This window comes from Poeciliopsis prolifica, unplaced genomic scaffold, assembly GCF_027474105.1.
Source record: "Poeciliopsis prolifica strain line A6 unplaced genomic scaffold, Auburn_PproV2 SCAFFOLD001, whole genome shotgun sequence".
Classification (NCBI taxonomy): Eukaryota; Metazoa; Chordata; class Actinopteri; order Cyprinodontiformes; family Poeciliidae; genus Poeciliopsis; species Poeciliopsis prolifica.
The window spans coordinates 22,529,304-22,552,124 of NW_026562376.1; the positions used below are offsets into that span (position 1 = coordinate 22,529,304).

At 39.6% G+C, this 22,821-nt stretch overlaps 1 protein-coding gene across 4 annotated transcripts in view; it reads left to right on the plus strand.

Moving 5' to 3' along the window:
- Nucleotides 1–22,821, plus strand: part of lingo1a (leucine rich repeat and Ig domain containing 1a) — a 135,396-nt gene that overhangs the window by 106,666 nt on the left and 5,909 nt on the right. The window lies entirely within an intron of this gene.

The window sequence follows — 22,821 nt, forward strand, 5'->3', positions numbered from 1 at the left end:
TGTGATGTCAGATGTGGGCCAGAATAAATAAATAAATATGAAAAATAAAGCTGAACCTCCGACGGTCAGAGCAGAATCTACTGTAGACAGGACAGAGAAACAGAGCGGCAGAAAATAAGGACCTGCGCGTGCTTAGGCGCGTCCTCTGCAGGTATAAACATTAATCAACACTGATTTCTGCTCTTTATTTGTACATTTATGATTGATACGGTTTATCGTGTGTGTGTCTCCTGCCCTCCATACTGTCCCTGTCTGTAAGGTGAAGAAGGCTTAAACCATTCATCAAATTTAATTGTCCCGTGACTGAGACTGGGTGAGTGTGAGAAGGAAACAGAATGTAGATCCTACCTTTCTGTTCGGTGTGTGTGTGTGTGTGCGTGTGTGTGTGTGTGTGTGTGTGTGTGTGTGTGTGTGTGTGTGTGTGTGTGTGTGGGTGTGTGTGTGTGTGTGTGTGTGTGGGTGAAATAGGTGGAGAGTTGCAATTACAAAACGTTACCTTAATCTATTTGCCAGCGTTTTGACTCTGCTGAGGTAACATTTTGTCTTTCCGTGCAAGTCGTGAATGCCATTTTTTTGGCAACTGCAAAAGATGGCTATCTCTTAAATGGGCAGCTGAGAGGAAGAAGAAGAAGAAGAAAAAAAGGGAGAAAAGCAAGGAGGATTCTGCAGATATGCAGGGCTTTTTTTCCTGTTTTCTCCCCCCCCATCTTCCTCTCTCTCTTTCTCTCCTGAATTAACTTGGGACTCTTTGTTTTGAACGGGATGACAGTCAGCAGGGGTCTATATATAGCTTCGGCTGCGACAATATGGGACAGAGGAAGAAACTTGTGCGTGTATGGTTGCACACACTCCGTCTGTCTGTTGTTTGTTATTCAAGGCAGCGTTTGGCAGAAGTAAGGATAAAAAAAAAATGATGCCAGTGGCTCCTGATAATTTTCATTTTCACTCTGCCTTTTCTGAGTGTATGTTATGTGTAAAAGAAAGGGAGGGTGAAACAAAAAAAAAGAAGTCTACAATGCACACAAAAGCCTGTGCAGTTCAGTATTAAAGGCTGTGCCTGCGGTTATTCATAAAGCTTTATATGTTATAAATAACTGGAGGGAGCGGACGGGCAGATAGAGGAGCAGCAGCAGCCTCTCTTGCTTTATCAGAACCCACAGTCCAATATGATAGATAGATGATACACTTTGAGGTATCGCATAAACAGGGGCCAGGGTGTGGCACGCTCCTCATTCCCCTCGTCCAGGCCTCAGTGATGACCATAAAAGTGACTGTTTTGTGCTGTGCTTGTGTTTACCAGACCTGAAGCGACTTTCAAACGACCCCATCAAACTGATGGTTTCCTTTAATCTGCTGCTGGTGGGCTCACACCACCCACCTCTTAAGTTTTCCCCTGGATCTAATAAACAAATGGCGGGCTCTACCTTAGTTAATCATGGTCGTTTTTGCTATAGCAGAGAGGGCCGAGCATGCATTGTGATGAGCCCTCTGGGTTCGTTAAATTAATGTGCTGTAGCTGACCTTGGTTAGCTAGTGCCATGAATAGGATTCACCTTTTTGCCCCGCAGTGGGGGGTGGCATATTGCAAAGGCCTGTCTCATCCTACAGCGTTACCCCGCTGTCGACATCCCGTATTGAATTACGGCACCCGTTGATCAATGCTCGCAATAACCCCGGACCTCTTCCATAGCGGCCGGTTTAATGCAGGAGCATCAGATATCCCAGGAACAGAATCATGCTCCTCGCAACGCGGTTCATGGGGGTATGCTTAGATATTAGTGTATTAGTAATCCAATCATATACAGACAGAACGGAGAAGAAAAACAATGAGAGCAGCCTCAGAGTGTGCGCTGCATTAATAATTCATGGAAGAAATCAGCTTGAGCGTAGATTTGACAGCAGACCGGAGCAGGCGAGACAGAGTGGGTGGCGGCGGTGCGGACGGTAACGTTAGAGCACTGTGACTGATCACAGCCTCTGTTTTTCTTTTTTCTCTCTCTCTCTCTCGCTGTCACACAAAATGACCAGCAGTGTTATTAGCGAGTGGGCTAATGCCGGCTTATGACGTGTTCTCATGTCTCCTGGAGACGCTCTCATCTGGGGGTGCAAAGCTGACACCTACTGCAGCGACAAGGTGTTTATTAGCTCCCAGTTGTGAGACCACTCTACGTACATGATATTACAGTGACATGGAGCTACTAGTTCCCACACGGGATGCCAATTATGTTGTTTTTTTCTTTTTAAACCAGGAGTCAGATGCCATTCTGCTTGATGCCATAGCGTCTCGGTTCGGCAATGCCCTAGGCTGGGTGGCATCTGCATGTAAGGCCCTGCTAAGGGATCACAGTGGCCGTTTGATGCGAGGGAGAGGGAAGATCTTGTGTGCCGTTGTCCTTGGTGGATGTCAGATGAATTAAAGGAGGAAGGATGGTTGTGATTGTTGTTAAAAAAAAAAGGCATCTGAGATTTATGGTTCTTCTTTTTTGCGGTTTCTGCAGTGCTTTTCCTTTTAGAGGCGTCAACAAGTCCTGGAAAACATCTGTCCTAAATGTAATGCAACCTAGGCACCCTATTATGGCTTCCAGTCATATAGCAAGTGGCTCTGCATAAAATTTGTTGTGTTTGTTTATCTTATATCTATGTAATACAATTAGGATTTGGATTTTACTTAATTATACTCCACAAAATCCAGTTATTCACTGAAATGCAATATGATTTTACTGTTATGGACAGTATTAATAAGACCAAGCCAGTGACTAAACATCAAGCAGTAGTTTTAGACTAAACAGAAGTCATTATTTATTTATGCCAATAGAGCCCAATCAAAACTGCGGCGCTGTGGTACGGTGGAATCCCATCTGCCTGTTTGTCCTTCAATTGGCCTTTGGTACCGTCGATGAATCATCAGAAATCAATTGCTTGATTAAAATTTCACTGTCCTTAATCCTTCAGTGCCAAACACGTTAGCATAAGTGATTTATACCAATTCAGGTTGCAACATTTATACTGAACCAGAAAACGGCACTTGATACATTCAGGAGCTGGATTTTTAGCGAGAGACGTACCTCGATGATTTCCCAACTGAACAACGTCAAACTGACTGCGTGACGTTTACTCCTCTTTTGATGAACCAACAGCAGACTGACAACTGGTAGACTCAAGGAAAGATGTTCTGCATTCACAACAATGTTGTTCAGCACAGAAAACTGTGACAAACACTAATTCCTTGTGGAGGGGGTGATGGGAGGAGGATTAGTGTTGTCTGGCTACCTGACAAAGACAATGAAAAAACAGACCTTGCAGTTATTTTGAGTGACTATCGTAACAGAGCTTCGACTATGCTCAGACTCTTCTTAATTTGATGATGAATGCCATTAATGAAATCTAGCAGCGCTTTGAATTCCACAGACCACTTTAAAAGCACATTTAGAACAATATTTATGCCTAAGTCAATGTCCAGGAGTACAGTGGATCCTAGGAGTGCGTGTCCTCACATCTTATTTTGGTTGAGTCAACAAAAGCTTACTTCATTGTAGACACAGCAACAAAATTCCTCGACTGCAACAACAGCTGCCTTTTCATCCACGAAACCCGTCTCACATTCACTCCCTCTGTGTGGTAAACATTGTGATTTCTGTGCTAGATCCAGCAATAAGTGAGAAAGAAAAGAATTAGTGCACGTGAACGCAATCACTACAGCATCTCTGGGAGGTGTTGATTAGTGGAATAAGACAGAAACGGCTTCTTCCTGTCAGCGCTGCAGCAGTGTCGTGCCCGCTCACTTGGACATTAAGTAATTCTGCTGCAGAGACATGTTTATCACTCCAGATATGCCGTGCGGAACGGCTGCAGCTCAGTCGGCAGAGTGGGCGTCCTTCAACTGGAAGGCTGTTTCTGTGATGCACAAGTCACCCAGTCCTCATGTCAAAGCATCCTCTGTTGTCAAAGATACTGAACCCTCTCATTACCTCCCCAATGTTTTCATCACTGAAATCATAGTCGTATTCCGAAAAAGACAAGGTCGCCCCTAATCATACAAATTTCTGTATCTGTTTGGCATCAGATCTTGACAGGTCTGTTGCGTTTGCAAGTATTCAATCAGCTCCTGTTTTTGGCTGAATGCAAGGATTTTCCTTCCGCCGTTTGTAGATTTTCAAAAGATAAATCATCTTAAAAAGCTACAGTACAAGCCAACGGGTCATGGGTTGGAAAAATGTTATTGTGCTGACAGAGGACTTTCGCTTCTTCGAGGCGAAAGCATTTGTATTCGCTGCATGCGGGACAATCGGGGGTCTATTCTGGCACTTTTGTTGCCAGGAAGACTCACTCGTCCATCTTTTAAATGACTGGGTTAATGTCACCCTGCTAATCTGCTAGAGGGGGCTGTGAATCATATCGACTGAGGCATTTGACTGGCAGCTTTTGAAGGGGTGACTGGAGCCGGAGCGCTTCAGTGGAAGTCACCCAAATTAGCATTGCCCAGGCTAAAACACATTCTGTACTTTCGGTCGTTTGCAGCTTGTAGCCCATATGTTGTACAGACGGTACGGTATGTGGACATAACAACGCAAGTTTCCAGGGTCCTTTTTTCTTTCCCAGACAGACAATTATTGCTTCATTTGATTTATACGCAAGTATTATCATCATTATTATTATTATTTCTTTTCTTTTTGAGAAGAGACTGCATGAATTGCTCTGCAGTATGACAGGGTTGTGTGGCAAATATCACAACACGCTGCCATCGCCTCTGCTGAACTCATCACGTCGAACGACTCTATTCAGAAGTGATTGTAAACACAACTGTGGGACGGAAGCAGCTCCACTTACGCACCCCCACTCGAATGGAGCATATGATCTTTTTCCATAAGTGGGAGCAAGAATTCAGTTCGAGCACCACCCCGCTGCTGTAATGACGGCTAAAATACCCCACTGAGAATCAGAATTCACAAAGTTCAGCGTTTAGGTGAAGAGCAGGTGCTCTCAGCTCCCTTTCCTCCGTCTAGTGGGCTAACTGGGGGCTCTGGAGGTGAAGTTGTGTTTTATGGCAAATCTGCTGGCTGTGTGTTTCAGTCACTGAAGGCATTTATAATTAATGAGTTCTTGGCTCTTATGCAAATTGTAGGGTTGTGTTGATACAATTTCATCTCATCTCGTTTTCGTTCATGGAAACGAGATGAGATGCAGCAGTATTTGGGGCAACACTAGGAACGTTGTTTTTTCTTTACACAAATAGAAACAGTATAGTATATACTAATGTTTTTTATGTTATCATCCTACTGTCAGACATTTGAAATGGTTGCACAACACAAATTTGACCTTTGGGCTTCATACGTCCTTTTTGCTTGGTTGTTTTTTAAAAGACAAAGCTGTTTTCCCACTGTACATTTTGGCTGAAGTATGCAGTTTTATTACACAATCAGAATTTAATCAAGCCATTTTTGGGTTCCAAGTTAAAAAATCACTGAAAATAGAAAAACAGTTTTGAGTTTTTCCTTAAGCTAAACCATAGATTAGATTAAGGCATATGATTATGCCTTAATCTAATCCAATATGAAGGCAGCATGTTTGAAACATAGCAGCAGCTCCACTGAAAATGTGCCGTTCTTGTCTTTCTCACAAATGGTAATGTTTTAAGCACCTCGAATTATGATATATACATATGTAGGCTTGTCACAATAATACATTTTGTTAGACATCAAATTCATTCAGAAATTATTGTGATAAATGATAATATTATTGTTTTGAGACCATTTTCAAGAAATATTGGGGTAATGGTATAATAATGCAAAAAACTTATTCTCAAAGATCAACATACTTTCAGTTCTGAAATATAACAAACAGAATTTTGGTCTGGCGATAGTGAAACTCAGTCATAGAAAAATTGCAAAATACCTGCTGCGTTTAGTGGCGATAGGATTTTACAAAGCAGATGCCAATTAGCGACATTAGTGGTTAATGACTCCTTTTTTCCCAAATTAAAGTCTCAAACATGTTCAGAGGACAACAAGGATAAAGCACTCATCTTCATCCATAAAAATAGCTTCACCATATGAAGTCACATACATAACATATACATATATAACGACAGCCCTTAATAAAACAGACTTCTAAAAACATTTCATTTTCATTAAGCGAGATCTTGTGCCAGGAGATATTTTTACTGTTAAAAGTAAATTAATGATTGGCTTATCTTTTGACCTAATGCAGTTGCTGTTTCTGTTTAATGGTTCTTAAGAAGGTTTAATTAAAAGGCACTAATCCGATTAGAGTCCAGTAAGAACATGGACACCCCCTTTCTAAAATGCTGCCAAAATAATGGAGGGTTCTGTCCACCATGATGCTTTCTTATTGGGGTGTTGTCGCATAATTCAAACATTTTAACATGCTTCAGACCCAATATCCCTTCCATTTGTGTTAGATCAGAGACGTTTCTTTTCATCCATTCAAAGTCAGCTCCCATTCATCATGTGATTCAAAACAACAGGCCCTTTGCATTGAGGAAAAAAGGGGGAGAGGCTTTTAGTTCCCTAAAAGCTATATTACCCTGTTTCTCTTTGGTCCTCTCCGTCCATCTCTTTCTCTCTCCTGGTTTAACTTTCCTAAAAGCTCACTCCTTCTGTCCGCCTGTCTACCCTGTCTTTTTCCTCTTCTTTCCTCATCCAGCCTTTCTTTCACCCACTCACTGTCAACACAGTAACAGAAAGAGAGCAGGAGGGCGGAGGGAATTGGAAAAACAGAGCACTGCAACAAAGAACAGCTAATACTGTTGATGGAAGAGAGCGAACGTGCTGGGAGGAAACAAGAGGTCAGATTACAGGTTATCGACCGGACCGGGTGGCATGAACGACGTGTTCGTTTGATGGACCTCTAAAAAGCTGTAATATTCCAACTACAACTTAGACATGAATCAGACCTACACTGAAATGTGCAGGACCACGGCCTCCTTACTCCCACATTAGTAATCTTTTTTAAATTGATTTCTTTGCTAAGCAAAATTCAAAATCTCATTTTATGTTAATTCTATAAGATGTGTCCTCCCAGGTTATTGGAAAGCAATAAATGATAGATTTGAGGATGCACCACTCTGGCTGAGACATACTTCTGCTCTTCTTTTCTTTGATTTGATCTGCTGAATCCAGCTTTGACAGATTTAGGGTCCACTCACACCAGCTCTGTTTAGTCCGTTTTCATCGTTCTCTACTGGGCTTGTGAAAAATAGCGAACTCTCGTCCACCTAAAAATGTAGATTTCGCTTTGGTTGAAGTGAACTCCAGGGAAGTTTGAATACAAACCAGTCTGCTCCAAAAGCAGGAAGCCGGCTATGGCGCAGGGCATTCTGGGTAAATACAACCAAAAGCTTTAGTCAAGGCTAGCTGAAGAAGTAGCTCGTGGTCTTTTACCACAAACAAGAAAGAAATCCTACAACCCCTAGAATTTGATGCTACTACATTTTGTTTTACATTTTGTAAAGACAGAAGTTTGGCTCATGTCTTCTTTGGAGGTTTTTGTGTAGTTTTCTTCAGTGCAGTGCCACCACAGGCAAGGACAGGAACAGGTTTTCAATAGTTTGGATCGTTTGACACAGTACAATGTGAAAGAGAATCACACCTGCTGAAAAAGTAACAAATGTTGCCATTTTTTTCCCAATTCCAACTGAGTCTACCAGACTAGCAGGTGTGAGTTTTTCTAAGCATTGTCTCACATCAAAATGTGCAGAAGGCCTTATCACCAACAAGAAGTGACCAAAAATATTTTTAGTTTCTATGCATTTAATCAATCAGGAAAGAAAACACCCTGGTATCCTGCCAATCAATGTTACTCTTTAGTTAGATTATTGAATGGCGTTCTACGTTTTGTAAAACAAACGCCATCAAATTGTGATTGTTTATCTCTTGGTTAACAAGAGTAAAGATAGTCAATCTCAATGCCATTTAGAAAAAGAAACTCACAAAAAAAAAAAAGAATTACTGGGTCCAAGGTCTTACCTTTCTTGTTTGGATAGATTTTTTTTCCACATGCAAGAAAATAAAAACAGTTTTAGGCAATTATGTTTAAATGATAAAAAGAAAAAAAAAACAGAATATTTTGCTCTGAACAGATATTTACCCTGGGCGAAACTCCGTCATGTCCTCTAAATGTGAGGCGGGGGTCGTTTAACTGGAGAGTGACGGAGGCAACACCGGTGTGAGTCGGGAGGGTGAGGCCGATGAAAGAGCTGGGCAGCCATCAAAGATGAGGAAAATGAAATGGCATTTGACCTTGCACAGTGCTGGTGTGCGACGCGCCGCCACTGAAGTGCGAAGTAGTTTGTGAACCTTTGGGAATTGGGAGAGGAAAGAGATCGGGTCCGTGGAAGGCCAGTGAGGGGTGAGAGGACGGGTCAGCCAATTTAACCCTTCACAACTGATTCAGCCGCGGACGAAACAAAAGTTCTAAAAGTGACAAAATTAGACAAAGTCAGACCGAAAGAAAGATAAAAACCACACACACAGAGAAACTACTTATATTGTTTCCTGTGTATGACTTCAGAAAAAGGTCTCTTAAATGGGTGAATCTTGTTTTACAGCCTGCAAGAAAACACGAGAGTAATATCTTCTCCGTAATAGAATCGCTCCTCAACCAGGTCCTGAACTTGTAGCAGATATGCAAATGTCAGATAAATAATTCAGCTCTTTTGCATTTGCTTGCACTTATTTCTGCCATTTTTGCAATAATGAGTAAGAATGTGATAAGAAAAATATGCAGTGTTTATACCATTTTCCGTGGACGGTCTATTAGCGTCAGAACAGGCTTAGCGGGTGGATAATAACCACTGCATTTTGACTGTATATGTCATCATCGCTTTTCCTGATTTTCATGTGTCGGATAAGAACAATACAGCAAGAAATACCAATTTAGCCATGACTGTGCTTGTAGAGCTTTTATTTATTTTTTTCATTAATCAGGAAGTCAGTAAGACTATAAGTTTTAAATTTGAGTCTATTTGAGTCATATTAGCATTAGATTGTCAGATATTTGTGGAAACCAAGCAGGTAAACGAGCGTAACACAGCAACAGCATCTATGTTATGCCTTATGTGCTTAATTCTTAAATAGCTGCAACAATTAACTCATGATGCAACTAATTGTTTCAGATCACAACGCAAAGTTGAATTTGCAATTCAAATGGTGTTTTGTCACTCCCAGGTAGGAGGGAATCTGTTCGTTGATCCACCGTTTCTGCTGCCTCATTGCAAGACCGGCTCTAAAAATACGAGTCTGCTGAACAATCCAGACTGAGGAGGCAATGGCTTCAGCACTGAGAGGAAAACGGAAACCTTCGCATCGTGTTCATTAGCATTTTCACATTTTTGCTTCTTGTTTCATCTGGAGGTGTCAGACAGGACTGACGACACGATGAACGGCAAAGACGGGGTTGTAAGCTTTGGTGTCTGCAAATGTGATCAGCAGAATTCAACAAAATAATTTTTAACACTGTTCTTTGCTGAGAAACATGGCAGCTGCTTGTTTAAATTCAGCAAAATTGGGAGGGTTTTTGCTAATTTTATCAGTTAAAATAAAGTCCAGGCTTCGACTAGGCCATTTCAGAATCACCCTTATATTTTTTTTTCGCATTCCAATTTGAGCCTATTTTGGTTCCTACAACCCAAGTGCTTCTGATCTTGTAGTCGAACGCTGATGGTTGTTTGACTCCACTGATGTAGCCAGACACTCCATCTTCAGGAACTTCTGGTAGGAGACAGATTTCATGTTGTCATCAATTATGACAAAGTCACTACTCTTCCCTGCGTTCTCCATTTCTGGATAATGGCTCCCACTGTGCTTCACTGGACTAATAAGGCTTAGGAAATGGGAATTGCAGAATGATTGTTGTGTTTGTGTCTTACATTTTACTGAACTTGTTTAGATTTGGACATGACATCTTTAACCTCTCTATTGTTGCTAGACTAAACCTCTTTTAGAGATTTTTGATCGTCTCGATGTGGCAAATGAAAATGAGCGCCCATGTTGCTAACCACAGTTGAAATAGTCCAACTTGAATTTTCACATAGCTCCAGGCTTGATAGATTTTTTCCCCCTCATTTGAAATCAAATGCCGACCTTCGTCAGTTTTCAGTTTGATCGGCCCTGGCCGTTGTCCAACCTGTCAAGAACTCAAATGACCAACCATTTCCTAATCTGTGAATGCATCACACGAACTGACAACAGCATTCTTCAGTGTGGATGCTGTTACTGAGTAAATAAGACAAAAAAATAAATAAATAAAAAAGCTATTTTCTTAATCAATAAGGCGTTACAAATAAGAGCATATAAAGTGCAAACATTTGAAAGGCAGTTTCAGCCAAAAGGCTGCGGGGAAGCAAGAGTTTTCTAAAAAAATAAATTCAAGTCATATTGTTTTCTCACCAGCTGTGTCCTTACTTTACCTAAGGTGGAGGTGTAAAAGTAATTCAGCATTTTCTCCAAATGGCAGTCATTTTTGAGGTGTAGGTGGTTTTATTTAAAAATTTGCTTTTTTGCCTTCACCATCATTCGTGTAGCATGACTTATCTGATAATGATGCTACAATTACTTGTAAGAACCACAAACTATTCCTGAAAGCCACCTGGAAGTGCTGCACAGCTTCACCTTGTCATTGATTCTCACCTAGCCTGTGAAATACCGCGATTGTCTTTCTGAAAGCATGTGTCGTCTTTCCTCTGGGTAACACTGCGGATAGCCGAACAACACAGTTGAATATCTCCTCTTCTTACGATATTCATGACCCCCCCCCTGGCTCCCTCCTACAGCAGGCAATCAAAGATAGGGAACGGGATGATGCAAGGACAGCTTAGACAAGTAATTTTGCCTTTAATTGCTTGGAACTCCCTTGAGTTCTGATGCTTAAGCACTCTAAAACTGTTGTTGTTTTGCTGTGCATAATCTTTGATTATATGAAGGTCAGCTTTTTTTTCTCTCTCTAAGCTTCTTACGGAAGAATTTGGAGCAGGTGGATTGCTCAGATAGCGGGACAATGCTCCCCCGCCGGAGCTGAGGGAGTGAACCGCTTCCTTTCTCCGTCCACTCAACGCTCTTCACTTCCAGCGTCTTCCAAGGGAATCTTTAACCTTCTTAAAGATGAGAGTTTTTGTTGGTTTTTCTTCTCTTTTGTTTCTGCTCAGACCTCATTTCCCAGGCTGTGTCTACGTGTCATTATGTGGGGGTTTATCTTACTAATTGAGGCTTCATCTTTCTGGGCAATCTCTCAATGGACACGGATTAAGCGCCCGTATCTACACTGGAGCCACAGTGCGATCAGCCAGTCATGTTCAACATTCTGGGGATTGTGGAGGGGTGAACAATAAAAGGAACGTTCTCGATTTGATGGGGCTGGACAATATGGCTGAAAAGCTTATCATGACATAAGCAATATCAGTCTATAGAAGATTACTGATTAGTTTTTTTTTTTGTTTTGTTTTATCCACAGTTTTCACTCTGCGCCGTTGCACTTTATTTTTAGGCAGTGATGAGGGACAAAACCTTAAACTGTTGCTGCACAAGTTACTCAATATGCTGTTGCTAGGCAACCAAATAACGAGAAGCTGCGTTCCCATTGTCCATAAAAAAAATACTTTTTTTTTTGTTGCAAATAAGACCATTTCAAAAAAACCTGTTTTTCGCTAAAAGGTTTTGGCGCCAGGATGAGGTAGTTGTTTTTGCCGTGTCGAAGTTGTTTTTTTGTGTTTCGTAAACCTGCAACTGAAAGACATTTTTCACATCGCACAAGTCACATGATCGACAAGCGGATGTTGCCACTGATGCAAACCACAAAGCTGATGACTTATTGTGTGAACAAACTTAATTACTTGTTGATTTTTAAATTGCTTTTCTTATTTAACGGAAACACAGCTATTGAGAAACTGGATTTTTGACATATTTGTAATGGAAACATAGTGAGTTAGTTGATGCAACCAGCCTTGCTTAGCTGGTCATCAGAAAGCTTTTCTCTGCCTACATCCCCCAGAATGCTGTGCGGTCAGGATTGGAGTTCAGTGAAATTATTGAAATTTCTATTGGACTTATTCTATCTTGATATTGTCAGATACATATATTTATATTGTTACTGATTTACTTCCCATCCCAACGATTTTCACATATATATAAAGGATTTACAAAATGTGTTTGTACATTATGCTGCATTGGTGATTTGACAAACATTAGATCTAAAGTTGCAGATCTAATATTGATCTGCATTGATCTACATTATCTTGATTTTGCCTTGCTGCGCCACGAGTCTGTTTTGTTTGAGAAAATCCTGATCACTGCTCATGCACACTGTAGTTTCTCCTGTCATGTACGGTGACTTGCATGACTCAACAGACGCCATTTTCTTTGCATAAACAATCAGCTGATTTGTTTAAGTGGGAACATGGGTCCCAAGTCTCCGATAGCGCGTTCTCAAGCAGACGCAGAGCTTTATGAATTTCAAATGTTCCGGGTCTACTCTCATTAGCCCTAAAAGCCAGCAGATGAAAGTGCAGGTCAGCACTCACTGAAACAAGAGCCAAAGACCTTGCCCATAGGAAAGGAGAGTGACTCAGTGATAGCCGTCAGACCAGATACAGATTTTACCTTTTCTCACACTGCTGTGTGCACGGAGAAAAAAAATAAAACCCGTAATGGTCCGATCTATATTTAGCTGCACTTATGGATATCGCAGCTTTGGTTTTGGATGAAACATATGAAAGTTTTAAGGCAGAGTCTTAAAACCCAACAGATTAGGCAGAGTCGAATGGCATAACTTTCAACGCATGATCCAAATCCTTTAAATGGAAACTTTATTTTGATCCATCAGATAACCCAATCAAAGTCTGGTTATTTTTGAAGTGCAGGTTAACACCGTTGGCACTTTGTGGTCTATTCTGAGATGAAACTAAACAGGACGTCTGGCAGGTTGCATTGTGTTACTGGCAGAAGCTGCTGCTACCCAAACTGACACTGTCATTGGATAGGTATTGCTGTCAACACGTCCCTGCCAGTGTTTCTGGTGTTCAGTTGACTGAATCAATACATTTCTTCTAGATACGGGTTTGCAAATAGTTTATTTAGACATTCAATGATCAGGAATTTGAGGCCAATTTGTGTTAGGGTTTTTTTTTCTCACCCTTTAACAGTTCTGGATTTCTTAGACTTCTCTTTTAGACTTATAGTTAAAGGCCAGCAGATTCTGATTGAGTAATTTGTTAAGAACAGGAAGAAAAATAAAGAAATACTTAGCATAAACTTACAGTAAGTGCAGAACTCCTCATGGGACCTTTCTAAGCAGCATTTGTGACTATAGTAACCACATCCCCATCAGATTTCAGGACCAAAAAGGTCCAAAAAGAAAGAAGTTATGCTTACGTCAAACACAAGATAAAATAACTCCCAAATGAACTCTTTAAAGCAATGTAGAGTTAGTTTTCTCTTGCAGATTGGGAGAGATAACACATTTCTCTTTTCTTTAGGAGCGAAGTCCTCACATTGTTTGAAACATTTTTTTCTAGCCATCCTGTCATTAGTGACAATTATTTAAATTAAAAGCAGAAGTGACGTCACACAGCGTGTGAAAGAGCTGCAGACGGGCCACAGGGATTTACTAATGATTTGAAGAAAAGACCAGATGATCAGAGTTAATTTTCTAAACTGTCTTTGAAAAAAGAAACAAACGCAAAAAAAAACACAATTTTGAAATAGCAGTGTTTCCTTTCAGACTATTTCTCATGACGGTTGCTGTCCTTTTGTTTTTTCAACATGACATCGACAACTAATTGTGCTGTAAACTTAAAACACTGAGGAAGACTGACAAATGACAATAACATGCTTAAAGATCTTTTTTAAATGAAGTGTCTTAAATTAGCTCAGAGGGCAGCGATTAGTGGTCAAAGAAAAAAGAAACAACATTCCTCTGAAGATGGTCAGATACTGGCCTGAAAACTAACAACAAAGAAAAAAAATCTAAAGAAAACCATGAAATGACCTTCAGAAATCCTTAAGATAATTTGTGACAACAACGTCTGGCTGCTTGGAGTAAATGTTCAAAGAAATAAGTGAAGACTGAAGACATTTTCGCGGTAATCAGCACCGGATTACCTCATTATCGCTCAGGAAGTCACGATGTACCAGTTGATTTTCAGACAGAGCTCACATATCTTAAGATATTTACAGCAAGGCTGTTCATCCAAGGAACCAATTATGCATTATTTTTATTGTTGTCTAAGAACATTTCTGTCACTAAGCAAATATATTCAGATATATTTTCCTTCCCTTTCCACTTTATTTGTGTAAAGTTCATTTGAAGGCTTTTATGTTCACCATAAAGAAACCCTGATTTGCAACAATAAAAGCTGCAAGCGGAGCTCATTGTCAGGCGTCTCTTGGCCTCCTAATCTGTCCTCCGCTATCCCACGTTAGCCGCCAGTATCCTCCGGTCGCCGATCCCTGTGCACTGGTGTGGCATTTTCAGCGTCAGGGTTGACTCTTTATCAACTAATTACAGCTCATTTCCCTCTGAAAAAAAAGGGCCTCGCTGCGAGCCCGAGCCTCAGCTGAAGCAAAGTGGACATTTTCTCAGCCACACTGGGAGGAAAGCTTTTAAATGCCACTCACAATTAAAGCCGGTATGGCCCTGAGCCTTTTCACACTGTGCCCATCGCACGTCCCAGCAGCCGATAAGATATAGTTTTAATTATTCATTATAAAACTGAGGCATGTTTCCGTGTTGACTCCCCCCTAATTGAGGAACTAGTATAGTGTAGTCACTGCTATTAGAGCCGTATCCTGCAGACATGTATAGAAGAGTCATTGCAGCCCTTATTGCAAAAGTCAGGGAAGCAGCCCTGACCAAAAGCAACAACAAAGAAAAGGTTTTTTGTAGAAGAAAAAAATCTGTGGACTGTACGGATTCAGATGCAATCTTATGTTTAGGGGTTATTTGTTAAGGACTGAGTGTTAGTACTTATATAAACTTGTAATACACATGTTATCTCTCTGTATAAAAGTTGGTGATCTGAAGTATTGAGTTAAAAAAATAAATTTAAAAAATTGAGTTCTTTTGTCCAGAAATTTTAATAAATTCCAAGTGTTTTTTCACATTTTTGTAATTCTTTTGCAGCTTTATCTAAAAGTAACAGCGTTATATGTTTTCCAGGCAAATAGTGACATTTTACAGCACAATAAAGTAGCTACGTTAAATTCAGTTGTTTTAAAAATGCTTCAAATATATATATATATAAATTTGAGTAAAAAGAAATTACTTCTTTATTTAACGCCTTGAAATTCGGGCTCTGTCTCTTTAAACTCTTTCTAAAACTCCACCTTCAGGAAGTTATCACAACATGGCTCCTCTATTAACCCTCTTAACAACATTTTTACCAGCTTTTCACTGTAAAGTAGCTCCTACACACCTGTACACCTGAGTGCAGCAGGTGTACATTTTAACCAGGCGTTTGCTGATTGCTGCTGGATAGTCTGAAGGAGCTAGTTGTCCTTGAAGGCAGAGCTCAGTCTACCCAGGCGTTGTCCTGGAGATTCAGGGATTTCTTAAATGTGCATGAAAGGAACAAAGCAACACTTTAGTTTTGTCATTGATGTGGTAACAACATTATAACATGATGTAAAGCTTTAAAAAAAAGTTGATTTTACATAATGCTGTCCCTTTAATAATAAAGCACATAATTATTTTGAATATGATTTTTCTTTTTTTTTTCAGATTAGAAAAAAATATTTGAATTGAAAACCAAGTGTATGCAATGCAAAAGTTCTCATCTTAACTCAAGAGTGGCTGTTCTCCAGTCATCACACTGATGTTAGTTACCATTTGAACATAAAATAATCTACTTTTGCACCTGCCTGTTCTTTGTTTTTACTCCTCAAATACCAAATAGTGGGAAAAAAAACTGACATATATATTTTTATATTAGACGACCATAAATTTGGTACTTGTGCTGCATATTTTACTCGGCTTTAGAGCCCAGCCAATCCTTCAGTCCCTCGGGGCTTTCTAAAGTGGAGATGAACAATTACTTCATTACAGAAAGATAATTGAGATCCTGCACCCTGCAAAAATGGAGTTTACCATCAGTAGCTCCTCGGCCCCAAGAGAGCGTGGAAATCGCACAATACCATTGTTAGAACAATCCGAACAAGAGGGTACCTGTTTTGCGCTGGGATTTTGAATATATTTGGTAAGTGAAACTGGAAATTGCTACTAGCCCCTGGAGGGACAAAATATATTTCCAATTAAATCATATTGGAGGGGATGAAAGCATTAAAACTGTTAATGTTATGGGTATAATGATGTTTCCTGTTTCTTGTTAATATCATCTGTGTTTTTAAAAGTCTTTGACCTGATGATATAATTTTATATTTAACTTTTTAAATAAAACGTATCCATTTCTTGTCACGAGTGTTGGTGCAGTCATATCCTCCTACGTTTGAAGGAGATCAGTTGCTTTGACACAGTTTTGCTTTTTTTTTTAACAAAGTCAAAATGATTTAGAGTTTTGAACAACTATTAGCGTCTTATGTCCTTGATTACCATAATAACCAAGTAAATGGTTACCAGAAAAAGGCTCACAAAATGGAGCAAAGTATTGAACGTCCATCCAAATCTAGATCCCTGCTTCAGCGGTTCTGTAAAAACTATCATTCACACTGTAATGTATTGATTATATTCATCTGTGTAAAAACACCAACTATTTTTTGCAATTTCAAAGTTGTTGTCAATGATTTTTGTCAGGAAAAATCAACGCTGCGCTCAAGGTGCATGTGAAGCTGACACCTACAAAAGTCACACATGAAAAGATGAAACATTTGCATTAAAGTTGCTTCCTTTGTTCTGCTGACAGTGCATCACCTGCGGTGGCCATTAAGGCTTTGAGTCCTTTTGAGAGCCTTTTTTTACACCCAGCAAAACAAAGTTTGTGATCTGAAAGTGTTATTAGCCAACATGACCAGAAATGCTGAGTGAAAAAAAAAAAAAAAACCTTTCTCTGGCCTTACTGTTGACTTTCTAAAAGCACCTCCTGGGGTCTTGTTAGCACTACAGCTTGGCAAAAGTCTGATCTACACAAAGCCCACACAACCAAAACTCTCGAGCCCCTTTGACCTTCAGCGGTTATTGCCTCTCTCCTATATTCTTATTGCCGGAGATCTGTCACAGCTTTTTATTCGTGGTGGTTGGAGTCCACGTCTCTAACCACCTCGGCGAGGAGCGGCTCAGTCAGTCAGTGCCCCGATCCTGAAGATCAGCTCTCCTCGCGGGGGTGCGGCACATGAGACGACAAGCCAAGTAGAAACGTCGCCGCGTCTGCTGGGCGTGTGTTTTTATGTGTGTGAGTGACAGGCCTGTAATGCGTCTTTCTCTCTGCCTCAGTGGAGAGGGGAAAAAAAGTGCCGTCTCACTACAAGGGAGCTGGGCGAAGAAGTTTCTGCCGCTGAAGGCGCCAAGTGTGTTGCAACTGTTGAAATAAGCACATCACATCTTTACTCTCCCAGTAGGTGCACGATTGCATTTGGGTTTGTTTTTTTTTTCTCTCTGGCTCTGTCTTCTATCACTTTGAGAATGTATGAACAAATTCTAGTGTAGTTTTAGAAATTCGCTTCGACAACCACATTCTGCAAAAAATCATATCTTTCAATCATCAAACTCAATAATTGGGGCTGTAAAGATACATTTTTCTGGGTGATAAATTGTCCAAGTAATTATTGCGATAGATGATAATGTTTTTGAGATCATCTTCAAGTGATATATTGATTACTTGAATATAATCAAGTAATCATTTTCTCAAACACCAATAAACATACATTTAGTAAAGACACTGGAAGAAATTTGAAATTTCAAAATAAAACGCACCAACCAAAAGCAATAAATAAAACACTTAAAAACCATAACTAAAATGGATTATGATGTATCCGAATGAAATTTAAATATCAATCACCAGAATGGGAATTATTGAGTTCATTTTAAGATATCATGTGATTAATTTATTAATTGAATAATTGCCTATTGCAGCAGACTTATCACTGACGTTAGCAATAAAGGAGAGCATCTGCATTAAGCAAATTTAGTTTTGAAATGTCAAACTCCTCAATTTTACGGTCAGTGGTAGCCACAGATGGCTATCATTAGTAGTATTAGTACTACTGATGGTGGTTTCCACTTCCTGTCGTTTTCTTTGTGGCTTGCACCAGTTGTTGTTGATCATATGACTCTTTTCAGATGATATGTGATGATGAAACAGTGTTTCCATTGCAATTTTGGTGACTCCAACACCTAATCCCTCTTTAAATCTGAAGATGTCAGGCACTCTAAATGCAATACACTCCCACTTGAGTTTCCGGTTTGACATTTCATACTAGTTTGGGGTACTTTCCTCTTGCTAAGCACAATCTTTCTGCAGATGTATTCATCTCTGCGAGGTAAAGTGAGACATCAGTGACCGGAGCACCTGCACAGAAACGATAAATGACCCTGGTGCGGGGTGAAGTTCAGTGGGGACATGTCAACAGGCTGCAGAGCGTAGTTTTGTCAGGGCAGCAGCTGCGCTCTGTTGGAATTCTGCACCTTGTTGCATCAACCAGCTTCTTTGCCTGGATTAGGGCTATACTGTCCATCTGTCGGCAGTCGGCTTTACTTTTAAGCCCTGCCATTTCACAGGTCCACATCTAGCCGGCAATCCCGGTAGGCGGCTTAGCTCTTTCAATGACAGAAGAGTATCCTTGCTCCTGAAAATTCAGCTAGCCAACACTCAGGTACTGTGAAAGCAATCTTATTTAGCAAGCTAAAGGTCAGACTAATGGTTAAGATGAATTAAGCTGAACTGTGGCTGCTACTGTTTTTTTTTTCCTATCATGTGGAGGCTCCTGCTTATTGTACAAACCAAAGTGGTTTGATTAATAATTCAACTTCATATCATCATCATAATATAGGCTGGTTAATTTTAGAGAGGCACCGATCTGATATTAATATCCGTATCGGTCTTGATATTGAACAAATTTTAGATTGGGTATTCTGACAGTGTGCCCGATGTAAGGACGGCTCTATTCAGTCTAGTTCTATGCCTTGTCTCATTTATTTCTTACATTACATTTTATTTTCTAATTGTTATTTCTGAACCATTTGAAAATGGTTTGTTGCAACATATTTTTTACATGTTTAACTAACTAGTCAACCTGTTCCAGTGTTAAATGTTCAATAAAATTAAAACTTTATTGATCTTTGCAAACATGTTCTAGCATTACTGTGCCATTACCACTATATTACTTGAAAATGGTTTCAAAACAACAATATTATCATTTATTGCAATGACATTTAGCTTAATTTATGGTCAAGCAACATTTTTATTGTGACAGGCCTTGTTATTTTTACACGTTTGGCGTATTTAGGTGTTCTGTACTTGTGCGGAGTTCCCAAATACATTTGTAATTCAGTACATTTATGTTTATGTTTTAAATCAGTTCAGCACCGTTTTCCTGTATTGGATCGGTATCTTCCGGTACAAAATCTGTAACAGTATCGGAAGTGGAAAAAGTGGATAGGTGAATCTCTAGTTCGTATAAAAACAAACAGAAATCGATGGCCTGCGTTATTTTCTTATCCATCCTGAAAGAGATAGAACGAGGTTGCACATTTATAACCAAGTGTTCTAGGAAAGGACCGTCAAAGCCATGGATATAGCCGCGTAAATAAAAATCCACTCCTGCATTTGGCCATTGAGGATTAGCCTGGCAGCTGACTAAGCAGTTTGCCAAGGAAGAGGCTTTAAAGGCTTTTAACACTTTGTGCTGCAGATAACGTCAGCATCATCTCATGGATTTCCCGGCAGCTTACAGGTATTTAACAATGGTATTTAAAAGGGCTTGGGAGTGATGTCTTGTGACAGGTAAACTAAAGCTTCGGGCGACGGATGTGTCTTCTCCCTGCTTGTGTACCATTGTGCCTATTGTGATGAATTTAATGGAGACAGACAGATGAGCAGGGAAGAAATCAGCGATGTATAATAAGTGCAGACACGAAGCCTATTCAACATGCGCCGGCATCACAACACAAATATTGGATGCCGGTGCGTGTCGGACAATGAAACTGGTCCAAGTCTTTCCAAGGCCGAATATGTAATGTAGACAGAAAAAAAATAAATATATTTACTTATGCTGAAGAGCATAAGTAAAGCAATATTCCTGCAAGGTAATCCAGAGATGTCAAACGCAGAAATACATGACATTTGTTCAACAATGTCGAAAAACAATAATTTAGAAAAGAAGAATTTCGTTTTGAAGTTTAATCTCTTTATTATTGTTAATATGTTGATGCATATTCTTAAGATCTGACAACATTTTTTTAAAAGTTTCATTAAACTAAAAAAAAAAAAATATGCAAAAGCAATACAAAGTCAAAGTTTAAAACTGAATGCACAATGTTGCTTTAAAAATCTGTCCTGTTAGGTAGTATTTGCAATATATATTCCAAAACATTTATTTTTTTCATTTTAGCATGAAAACTTAATCTGGAAATAGCTACCAAATTAGAATGAAATGTTCAAATTCTTGTTTTACTGCTTATCTTTCATAATATCACCTTAAAAGTATTGATAAGTGGAATTATTAGTTTTCTGGGGGATTTTTGCTGCTCTGACAATTCTGTATGTGTTTTTAAGCATGTGAGATTCACTGATTTGTGGATTTTTGTGAAATTATTCCCAGAAAACCCATATATTCACAGATTCTTTTAAAACATCTTAAATATTCGAAAGCGAATGAAGCCTGGGAAGCTGAAATACTTTTATCCCACTTGACACATTTTTCTTTGCACTGATTAACTGTACCAAAGATTGTCGATATTAGCTTCTGCAGTACTGCTAAATGTGATTTCTACTGTACGCATTAATATGGATTAAGGCAGATTTGGTTATTTTTAGTCATATTTCTTCTCTTGAGTATTTCTCATTGTGTATCATGCTGCTTGTGTTTATGACACTTATGAACAGGGGAAATGCAGTTACCTATAAAATAAGTCAGAAATATGCATTTGTTTGATCATAAACTTTATTGTTATGAATTTCAAAATAAAACTCTGAGTCCATATCGCCCAGGTCTAACTACTAGTCACAGTAGTACTTGTTTCATTATGATTACAGCAGTGCCCTCCATTGTCAGAGCAGCGTTGGGTACCATCTGCCTCCCATGTGAGGCAACATCCTCAAGATCCCCGTAGTCGCTGGCACAAAACATTTCCCCCCGATTCGTTGATCTAGTTATTGGTTTTGGACCAACAGGCCCTTGTTTATTGAGCACAGTGGTCTTATTTCTCCAACATATTCATTCTCTCAGGAAGTGGGCCCCCTCTCTCACTCCGCCTCAATTAATGTAATTCTCTGGGAGCTCACTGATTGCTATGAAGAGCTGCATTCAGGCTGCATGCCTGTGAGGGAACGATAACGCCAGATATCATTAACAATCCAGTGCTGCTAATGTTTACCAGTGGAGGTTATTTTTCATCTTAATGTGTCTGTCTGTATTTTTCCTAAATTTTGCTACCGAGGCTATGAGCAACATTTCCCCCCACCAACTAAACTTGCCAGGAAATAAGAAATACACAACATTTAGACTGATTATTGTTTAAATCCTCAATGAAACAGATTCAGTCACGGTGTGCCTGCTTTTGATCTTCTGCTTTTGAAAGAATTTGAAGGTATGATTCTATGTTTGGCTTTTTTAGGTCTTGTTTGTTGCCGTGGTTTAATGGGATATTTCCTTAGCCTGTTTCCTGGATTGCCTCTGTTTGTCTCTTCCCTCTCAGCCCACACACCTCGACCTAATTTGCTAATTATCATACCTGACTCGTATTAAGTTATTTACACCTTGAGCGGCAGCTCTTTGTTTTCTGTCCCTAGTCATGAAATCGCTTCAGAATTTGTTAGTTTCCTTTCATATGGGTCAGTCCGGCATCATTTGTCTTTGTTCTAGTTTTGTTTTGTTTTGACCACCTTGTTTTATTGTTTCGGTTTCAAAATTGTTTGGCTTTCCTAAAGACGTGTTCAAATGCCAGACTGCTGTACAAAACTTGCTGAATATGCCGACTTTCTTTACCAACAAGAAATTACGATTTAGGGTGCACAGTAGCGGCAGAAGTGGTCGGGATCTGCATCTACTTGGTTTTCCTCTCCACACAGACAGAATAAACCAGTCAGCCATGGTAAAAATAAAAACTCTGAAACACTGTCATATCTCCCAAAGCTTAGCGCAAAATTTAGGGCAGGCGAATTATGTGAGACAGAAGAAAACTTGTATGTCTGTTTTTGTCAGCACAACATTGACCGACGGTGCTAGGATACGACGTCTACTAACCATTGAGAAGCGAGCTAGCTTCTAGCTAACTGCTAGAAGCAGTTAGCTAGAAGCTACTTGCAGTGAGCTATGCATTTAATTGCGCAGCTCGATTAAATGAAATTGAGCTGCGCAATCCACAACACCCACCCATTTTTTTCTGCTGACTCTTAAACATTTCAATAAATCTGTGGAAGCTTGAGTTGTAGAGTCTTACTGCTGTGTCCCAAATCAGATGCTAAATCTAGCATTTAGTTAGTGTTTTGGTGTATAATGTTCAACAAATGTACTTTTAAAAGGGACATTTTTTTATGTTTAAAAACGAGATTCTTAGTTTTTCATGTAATTTTTGAATTCTTCAGAAAATACATTTTTAACATCTTGCGTAATCATTTTATGTTCTGTTGAACAGTCCTTGTTTTGTTTTGTGTTAGAGAATAACAGGACATGTTGACCTCCAGCTCTTGATTTGTTCTTT